Below are 22,540 nucleotides of genomic sequence, written 5' to 3' on the forward strand. Positions count from 1 at the left end.
CAGACCATTTCACGGTCTCCATAATTTGCCTTTTCAAAAATGTCATAAGGTTGGAATCAGACAGTACATGACTTTTGCAGATTGGCTTCTTTCATCTAGTGATATGTATTAAAGTTTCTTCCATGTCTTTTCATGGCTTGATACTTAATTTCTTTTTAGTACTAAATCACATTTCATTATTTGGATGTACCACAGTTTGTCCATTCACCTACAGAAGGACATCTTGGTTGCCTTTAAGTTTTGACAATTTTCAGTAAACATCCACATGCAGGTTTTTGTATGGACAGCAATTTTCAGATCATTAGGGTAAATAACAAAGAGCACAGTTGCTGAATCCTATGGTAAGAGTAGGTTACCGTGCCCTGGCTCACTACCGCTGGTGGTAGAAGCGCTCCACTGCAAGAAATAATGGGAGCCACTATCCCAGTGAAAATCACCTGCTGGCTACGTAGTTCCTTCTTAAGGGCAGGCCAGCCTAAGGGTGGAATAATGTATTTATGCCTGTTAGTCCTTTGTTTGGGGGGCTAGACGTCCCTTTCCTGCTCTATCTCCTCACAAAGAGGAGACATCAATCTGGATTTCCCGCAGGAATTTAGGGCCTATCCAGCTTCTCTCTCTCTCTCAATTCAGGGTAGAACTTGGAATGATAGGAAAGGAAGCAGTTTTAATATTAGAAACGATTTATTAGAAAATTCTCGCCCTGAACTGGTGTAGCATGTGATATGGAAACTGCCATTAACTTTTTTTTGTTTGTTTGTTTGTTCTTTTCTTTTCAGCTTGGGAGAAATTTGCATGACATGAGCGTTGTTGAGATTGAGAGAACTCCACTTCCAGGCTGTTAATGACTCTCTGCCCCAAGTCCAGGCTCTGTGGGCTACAGAATGGGTTGCTGCAGTAGTCATACCAGGTCAGACACCATGGATTAGCACCACAGGGGGGAATATGAGGGCCACTCACAGTCAGTCTGGAATCTATTTGGGTGCAAACTTCCCCATGATTATCCACATCAGCAAACTATGGAGGGGCCCTGGTGATTCAAAAGGAACCAGAAAACAGAGACATGTCTCAATAGTGGTCTTGTGATCACTTCCAGGCATATGAGGTTGAACCTTTTATTAATGTTCTCAGGCATGACAGTTAGGGATGGATGGACATTCCTTACTCTTCAGCATGCATGCACACGTGTGCATACACACGCAGCAGCACAGTGCTGTTTCTACTTTTGTTAGAAACCGCCAAACTGTCTTCCAAAGTGTTTGTACCATTTTGCATTCCTACCAGCAATGAGTGAGAGTTCCTGTGGTTCTACAGCCTTACCAGTGTTTGGTGTTGTCAGTGTTCTGGATTTTGGCCATTCTAAAAGTTGTGTAGTAGTATCTTGTTATTGTTTTAATTTGCATTGCCCAAACAACAAATGATGTAGAATATCTTTCATGTCCTTATTTGCCATTCATGTATCTTTGATGAAGGGACCTTGGTTTGCCCTTTGACCTCACTTCCCTGATGAATCTATGAGGAGCTGTGTACTTTTCAGTTTGTTCAGCTTTTTACTTATTAGGATAGAATGGGAACTTCCAAGCTTCCTACACAATGATTGGAAAACAGAAGTTTGTGGTTTCTTTGTTTTAGTTTAAATTTTTATTCCTTTTAGAGTCTAGCCTTCTGCTTATCTATATTTAAAGTATAACCAAAGTAAACTTTCCACTGGTATAGGGACTGTCCATCCTATGAGGAAATGAATATACAATTCCAGAACTATTTTTAATTGGCAACACTATGCTAATTGTCTGGGCATGGGCCACATGCTTATCTGTGAACCAGGGTATAGTACTCTCTGGCCAGCTTGGGCCATGTGCCCAATGCTATTGTGGTGGATACAGACGAAATAGGACTACAGGCCATAGAGTGGTAAAAACAAAAGTCTGGGCTGACTAAACGTAATATCCCTACAGTTCTAATAAAAACATTAACGAAGAGTCCTTTACCAGGGTAAATATCAAACAGATATTTAAAAACTTTTAAAAATCATTGTTTTCATAAACAAAATTAATATAGCAGCAGAATAATGTGTACAAAATAAGTTAAGAAAAAAGAAATACTGACATAGAAGAAGGATCTGTGATTTTGTCGTCTGACTCTAGATACTTAAATTAGCTGCTTTCATTTTCACAGAGGCTTTTTAATCTTTCCCAGTCCTAAGGAAATCTAAGAATGGAAATGGAATATAGAAGAACAAAACGAAATGAACACATTATGGTGATAGTACTGAAGTGCTTATGGTAAGCACATATACCCATGCATTCATCGATTTCCCTTTGAAGCTGTCTGCGCACCCTTCCATGTGCTATCAGCGTTGTTGACATCCTCATTCAATTTCCAGCAGCTGTTCTGTGCATGTGTAATAATTTCATGTCTTGGGGGGAAAGCTGGATCTTTTCAAGTCAAGGAATAATTATTATTTCAAGTAGCTCTCCTTTTTCAATGAGAATCCTTTGGGGGTCAGTCTAGCTTCTAGCCTCTCTGTGAATGAGAACATTGTGTTTATTGGTGCTGAAATTCTGTAAACTATAGAGAGGTTCAGATTCCATTCCTTCCTTCTTTCCTCACTTCTACCCTTCTATGTAAAACTCTTTCTTCTACACATTAATTGGAGTACATGGCAGTAAGATATTATGCATGATGTTAAAACTGCTTCTAATGTGATCTGCTTTTTTATCCTGTATAAGCTGAAAATGTGACTTTCAGGTAACACTGACCAATTTTTAAAGCTTATTTATTTCTTAAGAATATTTGTATTTTAAAACTATTATTCTTAAATATTTTCTGCATTGTCAAGATATTGGCTGAGTTTTTGGAAATTCTGAAGATTTTTTTCTTATGAATCCTACAGTTTTTATCAATAATAGGAAAGCTTATTTAAGGGTATTTCATAACCTTTTATATATATGAATGTAATTGTAAATGCAGCTACTTGAAAAATGAGATAAGCACTATAGCTTATGATTATTTCTTCATAAAGATGTCTAATTTCAGGAAAAGATATTTTTAACTCACAAATAGTAGTAATAGTCTTGGTAAACAAATATTATATGATTAAATGTTTTGAATTCTTTAAATGCATTGTTTTATTGGTATTAAAAAGTTCTTGGTAAATCCTTCCTGTCAGGTCAACTGAGAGACCTCTTCTACTAAGCTGTGAATACTCTGAAATCTCTGCCATGTATTTAAGGTTTTCTAAAATTATGAGACTGTCGTTAGTTAGTGGAGGGAATGTCAGGGAGAGAGAAGAGAAAAAGTTTTTCTGCCTATTGGTAGGATGTGTCAGAATTAATCAACAAATGGGATTAAAAAAAATTACACATGCTTCCTCCAAACCCAGCAACATGATTCTGATATCAAGGTCCTATGCCTTGAGAATCACTATCTCAATGAGCCACTTTTTTTTTGCTGGAAATATGTATTTCAGTCTTCAAGTTGTTGAGATGATCAAAATTTTGCAAATCAGGAACATGTATTAAATCAAACTAAATCTTTAATGGTTAGTAAAAAAATATTCAGATAACTTTTTTTTCTTTATTCACTACATATTTTCTTGTGTTATTGGGTAGTCTTTATTCAAACTTGTTATTCATCTTAAATTAACATTTTCAAAATAAATATCTAGGAATAAATTATCTTCCTTAGAATTTTAAACATTTTAAATTATTTTTTTAACAGAGTATGCCATACTTATAGAACAATTTGTGTGCTCAAAACTAGTCTCCATCTTAGATTATAAATTTCAGGAGTCTCAGGATTGTGTATGTTTTATGTTCCAACCTCAGCACTGTGTTTGGTATATTGTAGACAATGAATTTTTAAATGAAAGAAGACATTTATTGGTAAGGAGAGAACTTCACAATTTATTTTCGACTTTATTTACATTTTATGTACATTACAAAATAATCACTTGCTGTATAGAAATTCTGGGATCTTTATCAGGAGGAAAACTTAACCTAATTATAGTTTTTAAAACAGAACCCACCAGGAGATACCTATTAAATGGAAATAGTATGAAGATAATTCCCAAAGATCTTATTACACTAGGAACAAATAAAAGGCATATAAAATATCATTAAAATATATATTTAACCAATGATCTGTTACGATGAAAAGTATATTTTCCATAAATACCTACTACTTCATTGCAGAAACATTATTTTCCTCAAACTTAAGTTGTTTTTGTAGAAAAGTAAACATTAAAGCCATAATACTTATGTGGTAGAAGTAGCCTACTAATACTTTAAAATAGTCAAAGATCATTCTTACTTAAAATATTAGATAATATTTTGAACTTTTATTAAACTATTCTATTAAAACATTATCATGATTATCACAAATTGGTTTTTAGGGAAGATGACCAGAAGCCTGTTGCTAAGTCAAGGAAGAGCTGTTTCTGTCATCAGAGGGGCAGTAAACAAGCAATACAAAATTACAGTTGTATAAACAAGTTAAAGATTAATGGTTCCCACACTGTTTTCCTTTCATTGGCCCCTTTGGTAGGTCAAATGACCCGACCTTGTAGACCACCTACTCACAATCTCACCACACACCCAGACACTAGCTCTAAGTTTTCTTACTCCCTCCCTGCTCAACTTGGTTTTTATCATTTAATGTTACAGGAGAATGAAAAATAGAGGAGTCAGTTACTGAAATGAAGGAAAGAAAAAAGATCTAGCAGCCTCACAGGTGTTCTTTTGCAAGGTGTTAATCATGTACCTAACTTGTGTAAGGCTTCAAATTTAGTTCTAAAATCAGTGCTAAGAGACTGTAAAAACACTAACACTAATTGTACTGTTTCTCCAGATGCCATTTAATTTTTCTTTGCAAATCAATAACATTGATTTTTACCAATAAAATGATACAGTAGCAATTGATGTCTATGGTTTGGTATCTATGATACCTATGATTTGAGATTTCTCAGAAACTTAGAACTTCAAAAAGAGCACTGCTAAATGTAATCTATACTTTCAACCCCACCCATCTCCTCATCTTTAGTGATGTGTTCTGAAAAGCCAACTGAATCTTTGACCTGAAAAATGACTGTTTTCTAAAATTATGTTCCGTATTTTCTAGATTCATTCTCTTCCCTTAAAATCTATCCTCTTTCCTTTTTTACAAAGGGAAGTTACTTACCTTTAGCTTTGATTTGTACTTCTCACACTGAAGTTTAAACATGAAATGAAACACTTTTTTACTTAAAGAACATGTGTTTAAAAGTTAAAAAATACCTTAGCACACTGCAATTATTTAATAATTGGAAAGTATTATATTTTATTATTTTATGAACTTTTATCACCTTGCTATACTGCTATAGCATTTTGCTCAGAACTCACAGATCTGTTCTTTATGGGAGGTATTTTAAAATACCTTCTTTCTCTGAAAAAAAGAAAAAAATACCTTCTTTCTGTTATAGCTATTAGGTAATTTTACTAAGCAAGCATTTTTATTCATGTTTCCAAAATGCATTTTCCTCTTAAACGTAGAGAATTAGCAGCAATTTAGTTTATTTTACAAAGCTCTGTGAGTACTCTAAAAGGTCCCTTTCAAAGGGAGATAAAAACTAAAGGTGATAATGAGTCCATCCAGATGGAAAGAAGAGATACTAAAAGAAAAAAGAGTCATAAAACAAAAATATCTCTAGATCAAAAGGTATTTCCTGTTTCTAATCTTAGATTGTCATAGTTTATAGATCATTTCCCCCAAGAACATCTTTTATCTCGTATCTTTCTAACTTACATTTTGAAAAAAAAAGAAGTCTGATTCTATCCATTACAAAAATCAAATAGTTTGTAGTACTTCTCCTGCTTTTAGTAGATTTACAAATATCAAACAATTTTTGCTTTGTACCACACAGAAACTGTGTTTTTTTTAAGAATCTTGGAAGTGTTTACAAAATGCCATATGACAAATAGGAACAAAAACATGCTAATAGAGAAATAGTCCAAATCACCAATTTGGGATGTCACAGGAGTATATTCTCTTTGTAGAGGAATCTGACAAACATTCCCCCAGAGGCATAAATGGGCAGAAAAGTGGATGCTACACAAAGAAAAATGAAGTTAACTGGAAGCAGAGTAAAGTGAAGCAAGCCAAGTTAAGCCATTAAGTCAAGAAGAGTATTAGTATAAATATATGTAATATTGAATACCAAAAGGAGAACATTTATTTAAAAATAATACAAATGTTTAAAATTAATTTTTCATAGTATCCAATATTTCAGTATTTGCAAAAGGAGAAACATCAACAATTATATAAGGGAATGAATTATTCAAAATCTTGAAATTATGAACTTAATTCCATTATTAAAAAAAGCTCAAAAGCTAGTTTAGTGGGAAGAAGGACAGAATCGTACTTTAGGTCTTCTTATTTACACATCTTTACTAATATGTAGATTCTTTCTTTTTTTTTTTTTTTAAAGATTTTATTTATTTATTCCTGAGAGACACAGAGAGAGAGAGAGAGGCAGAGACACAGCCACAGGGAGAAGCAGGTTCCATGCAGGACCATGATGCGGGACTCGATCCGGGACTCCAGGATCACCACCTGGGCTGAAGGCTGACACTAAACTGGGAGCCATCCAGGGATCCCCTGTAGATTATTATTTCTATGAATATTTATTTCAATAGATGTATACATATTATTTTTCCCTATTAGCTAAAAAGTTAATATGGAGACATATGAATGTAGGCCACTACATTAAAAATCAGGTATTACATCCAAAAGATGAAAAAATAAATATAATAAATTGGGGGGCAGAAGTTACCTATTATAATTTTAAATTAAATTAAATCTTCTGTATAAGCTATACTTAATTACAGAACTATATCACTTATCCATAATTAATAAAACTCATATCAATAAAAGAAAAGTTAGAGCACATCAGAAACATTTAAAAACTTTTAAAAATCACTATCTAAGGAAAACAACTCATAAAAATATGAACTATTTTTTCTAGTTTCTGTTTATGCAGTTTATCGTTATTCTTGTTTTTGGTTTTGTTATGTCATCATTGTTTGCTTTTATATACTTGTAATCATGTAACTAGTCTTTCCTTTTTCACTAAAACATCTATCATAAATATTTTTCATATTAGTATGAATGACCACAGAACCACTTTTAATGATAACATAACCATGTGAATATAGCATATTATACTTATTCTCCTATTAATAAATACGCTTTTGCTTCTTATGTTTTTTTATTTATTTTTATTTATTTATGATAGTCACACAGACAGAGAGAGAGAGAGAGAGAGGCAGAGACATAGGCAGAGGGAGAAGCAGACCCCATGCACTGGGAGCCCGACGTGGGATTCAATCCCGGGTCTCCAGGATCGCGCCCTGGGCCAAAGGTAGGCCCCAAACCGCTGCACCACCCAGGGATCCCCACTTTTGCTTCTTAATATTCATGTAAGATTTTAGTTTGGTATGACTCCACGATCAGCTTAAAATAGAAGGCTATGGGGCACCTGGGTGGCTCAGTGGCTGAGCATCTGTCTTTGGCTCAAGTCGTGATCCCAGGGTCCTGGGATCGAGTCCCACATCAGGCTCCCTGGAGGGAAGCCTGCTTTTCCCTTTGCCAATGTCTCTGCCTCTCTGTGTGTGTGTCTCTTGTGAGTAAATACATAAAATCCTTAAAAAAAAAAGAAGGATATAATTAAATAAGTTCTAAGTCACATATTATGCAGATTATTCTAGATGCTATTTTGAGAAGAAACAATAAGAATGAAACCTGTTAGGTTGCTAACTGCAAAGAGAGAAATGATGGCACAGACTAGATTGACCACAGCAAAAGGTTGAGAAGTGATCATTTATGAAATAAATATTGATGGTATAGCCAATTACTTTTGCAGATGGATTCGATCAAGTGTAAGAGAAATAGAGAAATCAAAAATGACTCCACAGTTTGAGCAAATGGAGAGAAGATGCCATCCACTGAGATGCACACCATGTGAAAGCTGAATTTTCCAGGGAGGTGTGGATTGGAGTGGGTTGGTGTAGGTGCAGTGGTAAGGTCAGAAGTTCAGTTCAAAAAATATCAATTTAACATCCAAGAGAATATTTAAAGTAAGGCTTGAATATGTGAATCTGAAATTCAGGAAACATGTGTGGACTAGAAATATAACCACTGGAGAACCACTGGAATATAAATGGCTTGTAAAATTCTGAGATCATCCAAGAAGAAAGACTAGATAGGGCTGAGTTCTAAAGACTGTGCTTGGCGCCTCCAGCAATATAAGTTGGGGCAGGACAAGAGAACCAGGTGGAGGCCTCAGCGAATGGAGAAAATTCAAGAGTATAATGCCTGGCAATTAATAAGCAAATGTACAGGGGCACCAACATGGCTCAGTCTGTTAAGCGACTGACTCTTGATTTCAGCTTAGGCCATGATCTCAGAGTTGTGAGATCGAGCCAGCCTGTGCTTCCCTCCTTCCCGCTCTCCCTCTGCCTGACCTCCCACCCTGGACCCCTGTGCCCATACGCATGCACACTCTTTCTCTCTCTCAAATACATAAATTAATATTTAAAAACCCACAAATATACCAAAACCCCCCATAAAGTATACTAAAAATAAAGAGTGATCAATTTAATCAAATGCTCTATATAAATCAAAGCAAGGTAAAAGCTGAGAGCCAACTGTTGAATCCAGCAACATGGTAGACATTTAAAATATTGTCACTTATCCATTATAAAGTTAATCATGCTCGATAAAGACAAGTAGAAGACAGTAGAACAATTTTTAAAGGGGCAAAAAAATTCATCTTTGGGTGGCCCTGCCACCAAAAGAAAGGGAGAAGCCCACAGGCAACTCTTTGCAAGGATATTACTGAATGGGAAGAGAAAGGATGCAGAAGTTTGGGCCAATTGTTACAAACAGTAATTTTCAGTTTGTTTCTCTTAAGACCGTGGAAACAATAGCATGTTGCTATGCAGATGAGAATGATTAGAGGGAAAGTTGATGATTTAGGAGAGAAAGTGGAGCAGCAATGAAGCGATGGATGTAGTGGAGTAGGTTAGAGCAGGAGGCATCAACTTCAAGCAGGAGCATGGAGAATTCACCTTTGTTGATGGCAAAAAACAGAGAATAGCTAAAAGGAAGATAAATGTGTTGTTGAGAGCTGGCGGGAGTTCATTTCTGGTTGCTTTTATGTTCTCACTGAAATACTCATCAAAATCATCAGCTAAAAGTGAGGCTAGGGAAAGAGTTGTTTGGGGTTTGAGAATTGCGGCCCCAATTTGAAATTAGTACAGCCCGCCTAGTTGAGAGATTTCATCCTGCTTTTTTCTGTTACCCACATTATTTATATTTTCACAAATGAATGGTGCCATGTGTCTTTTCATTATTGTTTTTCAAAAAAAAAAATGAGTGTTAAAATGGATCTCCTTCACCTATTCTCTCATGGGCTTGATTCTCTGAACTGATTTTGTAATGCTGATAGCATATATATATGTATATATATATATACAATTTTCATATATATATTTATGAGCTATATAACTGAGATATATAACCATATATATGGTTAACAATCAGAAGAGCATTTAATTCCTTCGAAGTTTGTAAGGCAAGGTAGGAGTTGGGGAGATTCCTAGAAAATATACAGAAATGGAATCCTGCCAAGTGTCTTAATTTACTCCCTAATTCATTGTTTCTATGTGTGTGTATGAGAAGGATACAAGTCACAAGAGTATGACACTCATACATAACTGAATGCTTTCTTTGGGACAAAGTTTCAATCTATTCATCTATATGATTTTACAAAGCAGAATCATTCTAGAACTCAATGAATTCCTACTTCGGTTGGAAGTATACTGACCTCTGGAGTAGAGGTGAGGCATAATATTTCTCTAGTGGGAAACAAGATTAAGGTAGTCTTCAAGGTAGTCTACAAGATTAAGGTAGTCTTACAAGGCTCCTTCAAAGCATATGATATTAAGTAGAAATTCAGTTCATGGAGCATGGGGACAAGCGGTCGTTTGACACGCATTCATCGATTTGCTCTTAACTTTCACAAAAATTAAATTTAGAAGTTACAATTTTCCTCCTTTAATTTAAAATACTGGGGTAGTTTGAGCAAAATATGGTCACAACTTACATTTTGTGCCAAGTGTTAATATTTATTTTATCCAAGGGAGTTTTCTTAGCCAATATTAAAGAGCACATATGGTTCTTTTCTGTGGAAAATACTTAATATATGTTTTTAGAAATTTGAAAATAATAACAATAAAAATAATCTATCAATCGTGTGTTTCCATGTGCTCAGACACACACACAAAAACAAAACACAAAGTTTTATTTTCTTAGATTTTATCCAGCAGTTATAAAACACCATATTTCATTTAATTTTGGAATTATTTGTTCTACTATTTTGATTCATTAGTTTTCTTAGTTGTTTTGATCTTCTTACCTCATTTCTTTATTCAAAAAAGTAATAATAAGTAATTTTAAGTTACCAAGATAAGCTAAGTCATAACCACTGTTTTTAGTACTTAATTTATTAAATATATAAAACACATTTACTCATTATAAATAGGTTGCAAATAGTGTATATATACAAAATCAAGTATTTCAAGTTATCAAAGGTAAACTTTAATAAAAGACAAATTAGAATTACAAAATTTTTTACAGCACATTTTGCCATTGTTTTGTTTAACTTTCATTTTCAAACATGCCATTTTGTTTATCTCCAGATGTGCAGAGCTGTGAAGACCATATTGAGTGGTATCATCATTTTTATTCCAGTTTCACTTCATCAAATTTCATAGATAACAATGGAAAGAAAGAGAATTCAACTCAGAGGGACAAGACCTTAAAAGATTGAGTATAATAATTTAGATTAAATATAATGGGAGCATCTTCAAAGAAGTACATTCTATGCACAATAAAATATGAAATAGTTATGACCTTCCAAAGTCCTCTGGATAAGAGATTCCCCCATGCATCTTAGAAACTTACCTCCTTTATTTGAATGGCACCAGAAATTCCACGAATTTTTTTAGAATCTAAAACATATTTCTTTGTAATGAATGAGTATTTCTATCTATTGAGTCAGTGCATTGCTTCAAGAGCTTAAATGTAAGAGGGCTTAAGTGTTTAAGGAAAACACATGTAAATAAATTTTAAATATATGCACTTTGGGAAAAAGTTTATAGCGAGTAATAATGGCAGAAAGTAGTTTAGGAATAAATGCGATACTCAATCATGCATAACAGATTGTAAAATTCTCTTAGCAAGACTCTATGCCTCATTCTGCTTACCATATCCTGGATGCTTTTTTGATCACTTCTTTCCATATAAGATCGTACTGGGACAAATGCTGGAATCCATAGAGGCAGCCTAAAATGGATTAGGAAAGGAAAAAAAAAGGAGAAGAAAGAAAGAGAAAAGAAGAAAAGAAAGGAAGCTCATACACTACAGTAATAAATGTACATTGGTGACTAATCAGATAAACACTAAAAAATATCACATTTTCATTTCTATAATTTAATTAAAAATATTATAAAATCTTAAATTCTTCATTTTCACAAGCAATATAAGGATTGTTATTTGATCTTTACTCTCACAAGATCTATAAGGAAACATTATTTTCACAGAGTGTCTGAATATGTGTTTTCCTTTTTTGGTGAAAAATAATACATTAACTGCTAGAAATAAATAGAAACAGAAAATATTGTGAATGAGTTCACATAGCATTGAACATTGAATTCTTAGACATTTTGATTTGATATCCTAGATATAAATTTAAATAGAAAAAATATCAGTAGTTTAGTATATGTAATAGAAACTATTTGAAAAAAAAAGTTAAAGGATTGTTATACTGTGCATTTTCATGACATGACCTTCTCCTAGTTAGCTCAGATACATCTCCTTGAGAATAATTAAAATGTTGCAGTGAGAGTGTAAAAGGAAAACAAAAATCAATACTCAGACTATATTGCAAATACGAATTTTTGAGAAGATACCAGGTTTGAGAGTGAAGCATTGCTGAGGAAGAAATTAGTTTTTAATTTTTTTACCACCCATTTTACCAATCAAGATTCAAGCGCTGTGAACCAGGCAATGGCAGGAAGTCTTAGGTTGACAGGAAGAAATCAGCAGACTCTCTGAATCCTGGTTGTTACAGGGAAAGTACCAGGCAAGGAATCTGTCAGGTAGATGTGCTAATTTCACTTCTCTGCGTTTGGCCTGCAGGAGTGAATGTGTCAATTAGTTTGATTAGAAAGCTGAAGACAAGGAACTCTTGTCCAATTCTCCATTTGGGACACTTGGAAAGGACTCCTCTCCTCTATGGAAAGGACCCTGTGCCAGCTTAAGGGACAGCATTACAGTTATGGGAATGGGGAAAAAGCCACAGAGAAATAAATTATGGGATTAGCTTCCAAGTTCATCTTGGTCCCTATGTGGCAAGAAAGAACATTCCATGGTGGATGGAGTGCCTGGAGCAAGGATCCATATGGAAGAATGGAAGAATGGAAGTCTGCAAGACAGTAAGGGCTAGGTAACTGGGAGCCATTGGTGAAGCAGAAAAAATTTCATTTTGTGTTCATCAGCCTCAGATATCAGGAAAAAAAATGCCAGGAGCAGAATATCCAAAGTAAGGACCAGGCCAACCAAATACTGTGGCAGACACAGAACACACACCCTACAGGGGACTGAAATCCAGTATCTGATGGATGAATCCAAAGACTCTCCTTTTTTTCCTTGTATATATCTAAAGATTCCAAATTGGACCCATCCCTGAACTCAATACCATCCTTGAAAATATCAAGTGCATAGAGAGAATGGAAATAACAGTCAGGATTTCAGTTTCTAAGGACTGAGGATTTTCTTAGAGGACTGTTAAAATTATTGGATTGGAATAAATTTTAAACCAAATTGAACTAACAGTAGCCTTTTATTTCCAACTAATCATAAAAGAAGTCAGAACTATTATAGATTAAACAAAATAAAGAAACATTTTTGTTGTTCTTCTGGGCATCAACAGTGGCATCTCTGTGACACAAATAGCAAACAGCATAAAAAAGTATCAATATTGCAAACATTAAAGATTGCTAAAATACTCTAGGGGAATCAGAAAGGAGAACTAGAGAGTAACAATCATCAAGTTTCTTGGCTAAACTAAGCACTGTTTTAAGTATTTTGAATACATACTTTTTTTATTTTTTTTAGATTTTCTTTACCCATTTACCATTTTACAACTGAGGCTGAAAAAGTATAAGTAAAGTACTTGGTCTCAAATTTCAAAATATTGACCCTAATATTCTTTTTACAAACTGTTCTGCTAAGAGATGAAATGGTACCAATCATTAATTTTATTTATATTCGTATTTTAATTGCTATATTTATATTGTTATTTAAATATCTGTACTTGTATTGTTCAAGGTAAGGGTTTAGTTATTTGTAGAATATTTTTCTGTAATAAAATATGGTTGGAATCAGGTATTTCTGCCTATTATTTGATTCAAAATAAGTAGATGAGTATAGGCATGAGAAGTTGAGATTATAATTTGTGAGGAAAAGAGAGTTGTAATTACTTTAAACCTACAGGACTATAAAACTGACTTTTATAAAAATTTTATAAAAGTAAAAAACACATTTATCTCTCCCCCCAAATTATAAGATAACTATATTGGACATTGGAGAAATGAACTGAATTTATTTGGGAGAGCTTCAATTCCCTACAGTATTAGGAAAATAATACAATAAAAACATCAAATTTGCAATAGTATAAATTCAATACGCAGGGTGCATGATGAGAATGAAAATAATTCCTATTAATAGATTCTACATTAGTGGGGCTTCTGGGTGGCTCAGTCACGATCTCAGGGTGATGGGATTGGGCCACTTTGTGCCCTGCACTCAGAGTCTGCAGAGTCTGCTTGTCCCTCTCCCTCTGCTTCTCCTCCTAGTCTTTCTCTTTTGCTCTCTCTCTGCTATAAATAAATAAATAAACAAACAAACAAACAAATAAATAAAATCTTTAAAAATGATTCTACATTAATAAATTCTAATAAAATTAATAAAAGGTCTATTAAGATTGATCTTAATAGGAGATTTAAGACCTCACAAAACAGCTTGCAATATACTCTTAATTCAAAGAGTCCTATCTCATCACTAGAAAGTTTCCTTAAGGGGCCATGCTAGGGCATCCCAAAGTTATCTGTTACATATGCACATACATAGTTTCAAAATAGTAAGAACCAATAAAAGCATTCTATTATAATCATAATTATGAGTATAGCTAGCATATATAGGTTTAGGAGCAAACACAAATTATTCATTGAGTATTTAACTAAGTTTATGGAAATAGCAGTACCCAGGCAAATTTTAAATAGGTTAAAATGGATTCAGAGTGAAATGGACATAGGTCAATGTTTTTCTGGGAAAAGTAAATCATTTTGGTTAAACGAGTGTCTCCTGTAGATTTCCTATTAGTTTTTATTGTATTCAGTGGATATATTAAGCTACTGTTATTGATAACTTTCAAATCTCAAAGGTAAGGTACGAGCTGAATTATTTTAGAGTATGTAAAATTTGTCTTATAAAAAGTTAATAGAAGACAGTGTTGAGATTTCTCAGAGTTAGGGCTTTTGGAAGTTAAGCCAACTGAAAACAAAATTGAAATGTATTATGAAAACTATTATTTTTTTAGTAGAGTGGGTATTCAATAGCATAGCTGGAATAAACAAGATAATATTGGGGGAAAAAAACCTAGTAGCTGTGCTAGAAAAGTAACTTGCAGTTAGTTCAAAAAGATTATTTTCCAACATCAAGTATATTTACTTTTTAATTCTTTTGTAAAAGTAAAGAGACCTGATTCCATGTGAAAGAGATTAGGTAGGAAAATATTGTTCCTACTCTAGTTTGAACTCTAACGTAAGTAAAAAGTAAAGTGTATACATTTTTATTGAGGCTTTGGAAACTGAGTTCAAGTTCTGATTTAGTCAGGGCTTGGGGTAACCTGGAGTAAACAACTTAACCTTTCTGTGTGTCAAGGTCAACAAAACAAAAGTGTTGAATTAGGTTATCACCAAAGTTGCTCCCAACGTTAAATGTCTCTGACTCTTGAGACTTCCAAAAGTCTGGAAAATAATATAAAAATTCAGCTAAATTATTTACCAGTGAAAGCAGTTATATAAGATAAAGGATTTCACTAAAGAAGATTTCTAAATCTTCTGTCATTTGCTTATGGCAGGGCGTGTGCATTAATGGTGACCCAGCAAAATTTAATTTAATCCTCTCAGACAAACATGGGAAACAAAGTGCCAAATAATTTCCCCATCTCATTTACTGAAATTTCATCCAGATGTACAGTTTCATCCAGATGTACAGCACAGACAGTTCAACTCTGGCTGTGCAGAGAGCAGTTCGTGATGAGAATGGCATAGGCCCTATGGCCCAACCCTTCACATGACAGCCTGGCATAGTGCGTGAATGTTGTCTTACCCTTTACTGTAGTCATACTCACAATAATACTTAAATGGAAAGGAATCTGAAACTGTCTCTTTCTCTTACACACACATACACATACACACAGCTTTGCTTCCAATGATTTGAACTCTTCTGCAATATTTAGAGCCATTTCAGCAAAAAAAAAATATGAATCATCCCATATACCATCATTAGAAATTAGATAAATGTCACTCATATAAATGATCAAAAAGTAGAATTAAAGACATTTGTGTTCATTATTATTACATCAAACAAGCCATAATGATTTGATTCTCTGAGAAATTGTTCAGTAATTTGTTGAGAATTTACTATAGTCGATAGCCTGTTAGAGGCTGCGACAAAGAATTACTAATATTTACTACCCTGTTATGAGTATATTAAAGTGAAATTGGATTTAAAAAAGAATTAAAGTGGCAATTATAAATTAAAAACTGAGAACCAAGAGTGTAGCATATTTGGATTCTACTGCCTTGATTGATAATAAAGCACCAGAAATTTTACCACCCTTGCTTTATACAATTAGCACAAATGTTAACACAGTGAAATAAGTAATTTATGTCATAGAATTATTTTTATTTTTTTAAAGATTTTATTTATTTATTCATGAGAGATGGAGAGAGAGAGAGAGAGAGAGAGAGAGAGGCAGAGACACAGACAGAGGGAGAAGCAGGCTCCATGCAGGGAGCCTGATGTGGGACTCGATCCTGGGACGCCAGGATCACACCATGGACCAAAGGCAGGCACCAAACCGCTGAGCCATCCCATATGCCATAGAATTATTATGAAAATATTTTTTATCTCATCAAACCCACTGAAGGGATATGGGGACTCCTACCCCAAGATATCTACCATCTGTATATTCAGAATGATTGCCAAGGAGGAAGGACATGCCTCTAAATTGGATCAACCATAGGATTCTATGTTAAATCAGTAAACAAATAAAGGGACTCATTGATATTTTAATAGTAATTATCAATCACAGAGGTGTGATGCTGGAAGAGGTCATCAGAATATGTGACCACTGGTTGACCTACAACCTGGACACCAGCAACCAAAGACTCCTCACCTTTTCCTCTGTCTTTGGAGTATACATTCTGCTTACCATTTCCACAGTGGGAGCTGTTCCAAGGATATAGCCTTGAAAGAGTAAGGTACTGTTGAGACAAGCTAGATGGTATATGTGACTAATTAGGCTCCTATATAAATTTTTAATTTAGGCTCCTATATAAATTTTAATTCATCTTGTGGCCTTTCAAGATAAGCCTTGTAAGTACATTTTCTCACTTATTAAAATTTAGTAATTCTATTAATTTAATTGTTTATTTCATTTTATAGAAGTTTTGCATCTGAACTTGAGCACACATCTATTTAATATTTTTCATGATGAAATGGAAAGTTCACATAAGCACTTTTGCACATTGAAGTATGATGGTTTTCTTGAGGAAAAGCACTTGCACAGTTGAGTTGTGAACTGAACAATTCCTTTTTTAAAAGGAATGCCATTTTTACTTCAGAGTATAGCAGAAAACAATGGCTACTGAGATTTGCATATTTGGCAGACATTTTCTCAGAAATGAATGAAGTAGGCCTCTAATGTTTAAGAAAACAACTGGCAACCAATGGCAAAACTCAAGCTTTTAAGTGAAAATTCAATGTTTTAGAAGATTCCCATCTGATATCATAAGCTTGACAGTGTCCCAATATTTCAAGACTTGTCTGATGAGTTTGGTAGCAATAGTAATAAACATGATACTGAATAGTAAAATACATAAAGTACTACCCTGGTACTGAATAGAACATATGTAAAAATCTAAAGATCTCCTTAAATTGGTGAATCAGTGTTTTGTGTCTATTACATATTTATTTCATATATAACTATGAATCTATTTTGTACATTAGTTTTATTTTGCATTTTTAAATAACGTTAAAAATTGAAAGAGGTTTTTACAATGGAAAATACATTAAATAATCTGAGTATAATTGTGGACTTGACAATAAGCTGGAGATTCAAAGATTATTTGAAACCTGTCAATAGGGATGCCTGGGTGGCTCAGTGGTTGAGGATCTGCCTTTGGCTCAGGGCGTGATCCTGGAGTCCCGGAATCGAGTCCCACATTGGGCATCATGCATGGAGCTTGCTTCTCCCTCTGCCTGTGCCTGTGCCTCTCTCTCTCTCTTTCTCTCCCTCTGTCTCTTGTTCTCTTAAAAAAAAAAAAAGAAAGAAGAAAGAAAAAGAAAGAAAGAAAGAAAGAAAGAAGAAAGAAAGAAAGAAAGAAAGAAAGAAAGAAAGAAAGAAAGAAAGAAAGAGAAAGAAAGAAAGAAAAGAAGCCTGTCAATATGTGTCAGAATTCGAGTTGGATTTTATCCCATGGAAGTTTAAAAACTACAATTTTAGAAACCCAGTACAGGAAGGGACCCAAGGGGCTTTTTGGTTCTCTTCTCTCACTTTATGACTGAGGAGTCTAAGGACGTTTGAATAACTCATTTGAGATTACACAATTGGTAGCAGAGTGATGACTAGAAAGTAGTATTCTGACATCGACCCAAAGCTAATTCATTTCCAGTCCAGCATCTGCCTTCCTAGAAGTTATTCACTGCTCCATGCTTCCCACTACATTCAAGCACCCCAAATACTTCTTTTTTAGATTTCCATACCTTTTCACCATGAGTCTGTGGGTCAAACACCAGCTCAGCATTGATAGTGTTGCCATCTTTAGGCAGGAGGGTTATCCAACTAACTATTTGTATTAGAATGTGGTGCTATTTTGTTACTTTTTAAAAGAACAGAATTAAAAAAAAAAAAGACCAAGTACTACAACTAGTAATTAAAATCATTGGCCCAGAAAATTAGTTCATTTGAAGTAAAGTCAAGAGTTTCTTGCAATTTTCGATATATAGCATCAGAGTGTTCACTCTGTTCAAAAAGTATTCAATGAATTCTTGTGTTTTTGAATTGAACAGAAGTGAATTAAAATGAATTGAATTGAGAAGTGAGCTACCCACACTGGAAATTGTGGTAACTCCATGAGGCCGTTAGGAGGCAATGCAATTCGGAACATTAATTTCTATGAAACCACAAATGATGACTTTTTTCCAGCCTTGAGTTCCATTTTAGTGTTGAAATTCAAACCCATGTTGTACTTAACATTCCAGAAGATGAGAATATATCATTATCAATTTTTTTCCTTCACTAGGTTAGGTAAGAAGATAATGTACTCTTTATTTTGAATGAAAATATTCATGGCTGAGACTACAGTAGGTTTATTGTGGGAGGAGGGTGAGGGTGAGGGAAGTGAATAGTTTGGGAAAGACCTTGAGAATGTCCTTGCCATCCAAGAAAGATAACTATCTTCCTTTTTACAGTATTCTCCAGAAATGGGAAAAGCCTACCATGGTCGGAATTCCCTATAAACAAAGAAACAAACAAAATCCTGCCTGCTGTTGATCTTGAAATGTTATATACAACGCAGATGGTGGTAATGAAAGATGCAGTTGAATGCTTCTCTATTATTGAAAAGTTTTAAACTGTTTAATTGCTGTACTATTTCATTTCATCCCCTTCTGTCATTTTAATAATATTTCTAAGACAAACAAAGAAATGTCTATAATAAATTATTGCAGGAGTATACTAAGTTTTCTCAAGCACAAATCTGATGAGAATGGAACTTTAATGATTCTGACTCTGTCTATTCAGTCGTAGATGGAACCATTAGATCAACAAAGCCAGCTGTTTTTAAGTTCCATTAGGAGCCAGTATTAAAATAAAAGTAAATATTAAGTCTGAACTTACTTCTATTTTACAAATATTGTCATTGATTTTTAAAAATACTTTGCCTGATTTATCTTTTCAATTTCAACTTCTTCAACTTGATTGTAAAATCTTTTTTCTTCTCATTTTGTGTGTCAAATAGAACGTGTTTCTCCCCGGAAATAAGATTCTTTGAGCTACCCTCATGACTTCAGCCACCACATCTTCCTTTCAAGGACTCCAAAATATCCTAAAGAAGTGTTGGGGTAGCATCACTACCAATTGTGACATGAATAAAATTAACTTATGTCACCATGTAGATCATTATATCCTGAATTAAGGTTAGATTTCGAGAGACATTATGAATTTAAGGAACTCATTGGGGCTTATGTCAAAACCACTTTATAATAAAATCTTTATTTTTCCACCAGAGAAACTGTATACTTTTTTTTAGTGCTTAACTCACAGCTGCACTTAGACAATACCAAATTGCTCAACCACGAATGACTAATTTTATCATAATATCCTCGATTCAGGGTGTCTGGGTGGCTCAGTGGTTGAGCATCTGCCTTCTGCTCAGGGCTTCATCCCAGGGTCCTGGGATCGAGTCCCACATTGGGCTCCCTGAAGGGAGCCTGCTTCTCCCTCTGCCTATGTCTCTGCCTCTCTGTGAGTCTCTCATAAATAAATAAATAAAACCTTTAAAATATAAAAAAAAAAAAAAAAAAAAGAAGTGTTGGGGTAGGACCACAGAGATATTTTCTACAAATTGACTCAAGTATTTTATGAAAGTTCTATATGAAATCTTGCTATTTGAGTAGGCTCCTCAGAATTTGATATGGTCCAAAATAGTTGGGTGGATGGAGATTTATACTCCTATCAGATAAAATTGAGAAACCAGAAAAGGTTGGATAAACTTTCTCAAAAGTCAGCTTATATTTAACAACAATGCAGAGAATGGGGAAGGTGTACATGTTGAGAACTTACTATTGCCACATAGTTCACACATATTAACACATATGAAGTGAGCATTAACACAATTTCATTTTAAAATTCTACTCTTGGGAAAGTTAAGTAATATCTTCAAAGTCTCCCTGTCATTAATCAACAAAGTGAATATTCAAATGATTTTTTATCTTCTATTCATAGTCTGTATTGTTTTCTCTACTCATTTCTCAGTTGTTCTTATAGCCTCGAAAGATTCTCTTATTGGATTTGGTAACTACCTGTTCAGCAGCAGTAGTGGAGTCCCTACTAACCCTAACCCTAACCCTAACCCTAGTCTAAATTTCACTTTCTTTGGTCAAGATGCATTTTTCTCTACCTCTTTACATGTGGGAAAACACACAGAGAGAGACCCATTAAAAATAACATGGGAGCATATTGGAATCATAATTATTCCAGCACTGCATCAGAATTCGACTGACTAAATAATGAAATTATTCTATATTTTCAGGTGGAAAGAGGATGGAAAATAGTGCTCCACCATGCAGACGTTCTAATCTCGATGACCCAGAGTAAGGAAGACCAGCAATTGCCTGAAGATAACCAAATGCCACACAGCTTTTGAGAGAGAATTGTCAGCTTCTCTATCACTTGAAGATAAGACATGGGATTATAAGATTTATCATGAAGAGATATTTTTACAAGTAGTTTTTTAATGAAGCTCTATTTTTCAATCCATTCTTCTCTTCTTCCTCAGAAAGAAAGACAAAAAACAAACATTTCCTAGCCATACTAGTAAGATCATCATAGCTAGTAAATTTTCTGAGAAGTAGAGAATATATATAAATAAAACTTTAAATATATATGAAACATATTTTATAAATACACTAAATTCTCTATCATCTACCTATTTCTCATAGGAATTCAGAATAGAGAGCAAGGCAATATCAGCAAAGGTATTACTTAAATAAAAGAAATTGTTTAGAAGTCATGCTTCTGTCCTGACTATAGGGGGAGTATATTTCTAGCTAGTTGATCATTTTTTTCAAATTCCACTGGAGATGATGGATTCAGTGTGCCTAATAAGGAATCTCCTTACTCAAAGCGATTGTAACGTCACAGCCATTCCATTGTTTCTGGGCAATGTCTATTTTAACTCAGCACATTTTAAAATCAGCAATTATTGCAAAGGAAATCAGTATTGTTCATGACAGTCCCACCATTCTTCTCTGAAACAACAGAGACTTTATTAAAAACGAAGTTGTATATGGCTATTTTTTTGAGGGTTTTTTTTTTTTTTTTATTACCAGTAAAAGAACAAAACATCAGACAAGACTATTGTCTGATCCATCTGGTGCTATGTTTCCTCCACACAAGCCTTGTATAACACACACAATATTTCAACTGCAAATGTTGTTTAGCTTTTAAAACAATTGCCTATCAAAGCATCCAGGTCCCATTGATAATGGAGCAAAGCCTTTCCTGCAATTGTGAGCCAGGAAATGCTGGCCCCCTTGGCAAGTCTCATATGTCCTGTTGCTTGTAATCTCCCTCCCTCCTTGCTGGAATGTGTTATTTTTAAGCAGCTAGACTAACAGGAAGAGAAAGTTGTTACTTCTTTTCATGGGATGGAGCAAGCAGGGGAAGGCAACTCTGCTTTAAGAATCGGGCTGATAAAATTTTAAAACCACTTACCAGGTACCAAGCTACCGCTGTGAGGGAAATCTCCAGTTCCAAGCCTTGTTGTGGATGGAGGGTAAGTTCTCCATTCCATTGCCCCGATACATTTTGCAGGCTTCTGAGAACTGAAAAATAAAGACCCAAACTTTACTGGAGGTGCATAGAACTCCATTGTTCTGTACTTGCATGGATGAAAGAATGTGTTTCATTTTGCTAAGAACTGCCCTGAAAATAAATCACTTTAAAGAGAACCGCAGAAATAGAGACACAGTTTATTTCACAATGATTACTGAACATTGAACCAATATTCAAGGGAACTTTTTACTGACCACCACAAACAGAATTTTATAATTTGAATGAAGAAATGCACTCTCTCATACTTGCCTATATAAAAACTGATAATATGGCTTCAATCTATCAAATCGACTTTTATTAAAATTATTTGTAGCCTTACTTAAATCATTCATTTTTTGATCCCTAAGAAAATGTGCTTTAAGAAGCAGATGGCTTACCTTAAAACAATTTTAAAAATATATAAAAAAAGAAGCAGATGACTTTTAAGAAAGCAAAAAAATATCCAAGGACACTTTTCCTTTGCTCTTCTTGAGAAGACAAAAACATGTTTCTGCTTTAGATCCTTTGCTTCTGCTGCTCCTTCTCCCTAAGATGCTC

General features: G+C 34.3%; 1 long non-coding RNA gene across 1 annotated transcript; it reads left to right on the forward strand.

Moving 5' to 3' along the window:
* Nucleotides 1–621: 621 nt before the first annotated feature.
* LOC144291913 (uncharacterized) lies at nucleotides 622–21,175 on the forward strand. The gene is made up of 3 exons (XR_013359464.1): nucleotides 622–907; nucleotides 2,173–2,279; nucleotides 20,700–21,175. It is a non-coding gene; the product is annotated as an uncharacterized LOC144291913 (long non-coding RNA).
* Nucleotides 21,176–22,540: the final 1,365 nt, after the last annotated feature.

This window comes from Canis aureus, chromosome 20 (genome assembly GCF_053574225.1).
Source record: "Canis aureus isolate CA01 chromosome 20, VMU_Caureus_v.1.0, whole genome shotgun sequence".
Classification (NCBI taxonomy): domain Eukaryota; kingdom Metazoa; phylum Chordata; class Mammalia; order Carnivora; family Canidae; genus Canis; species Canis aureus.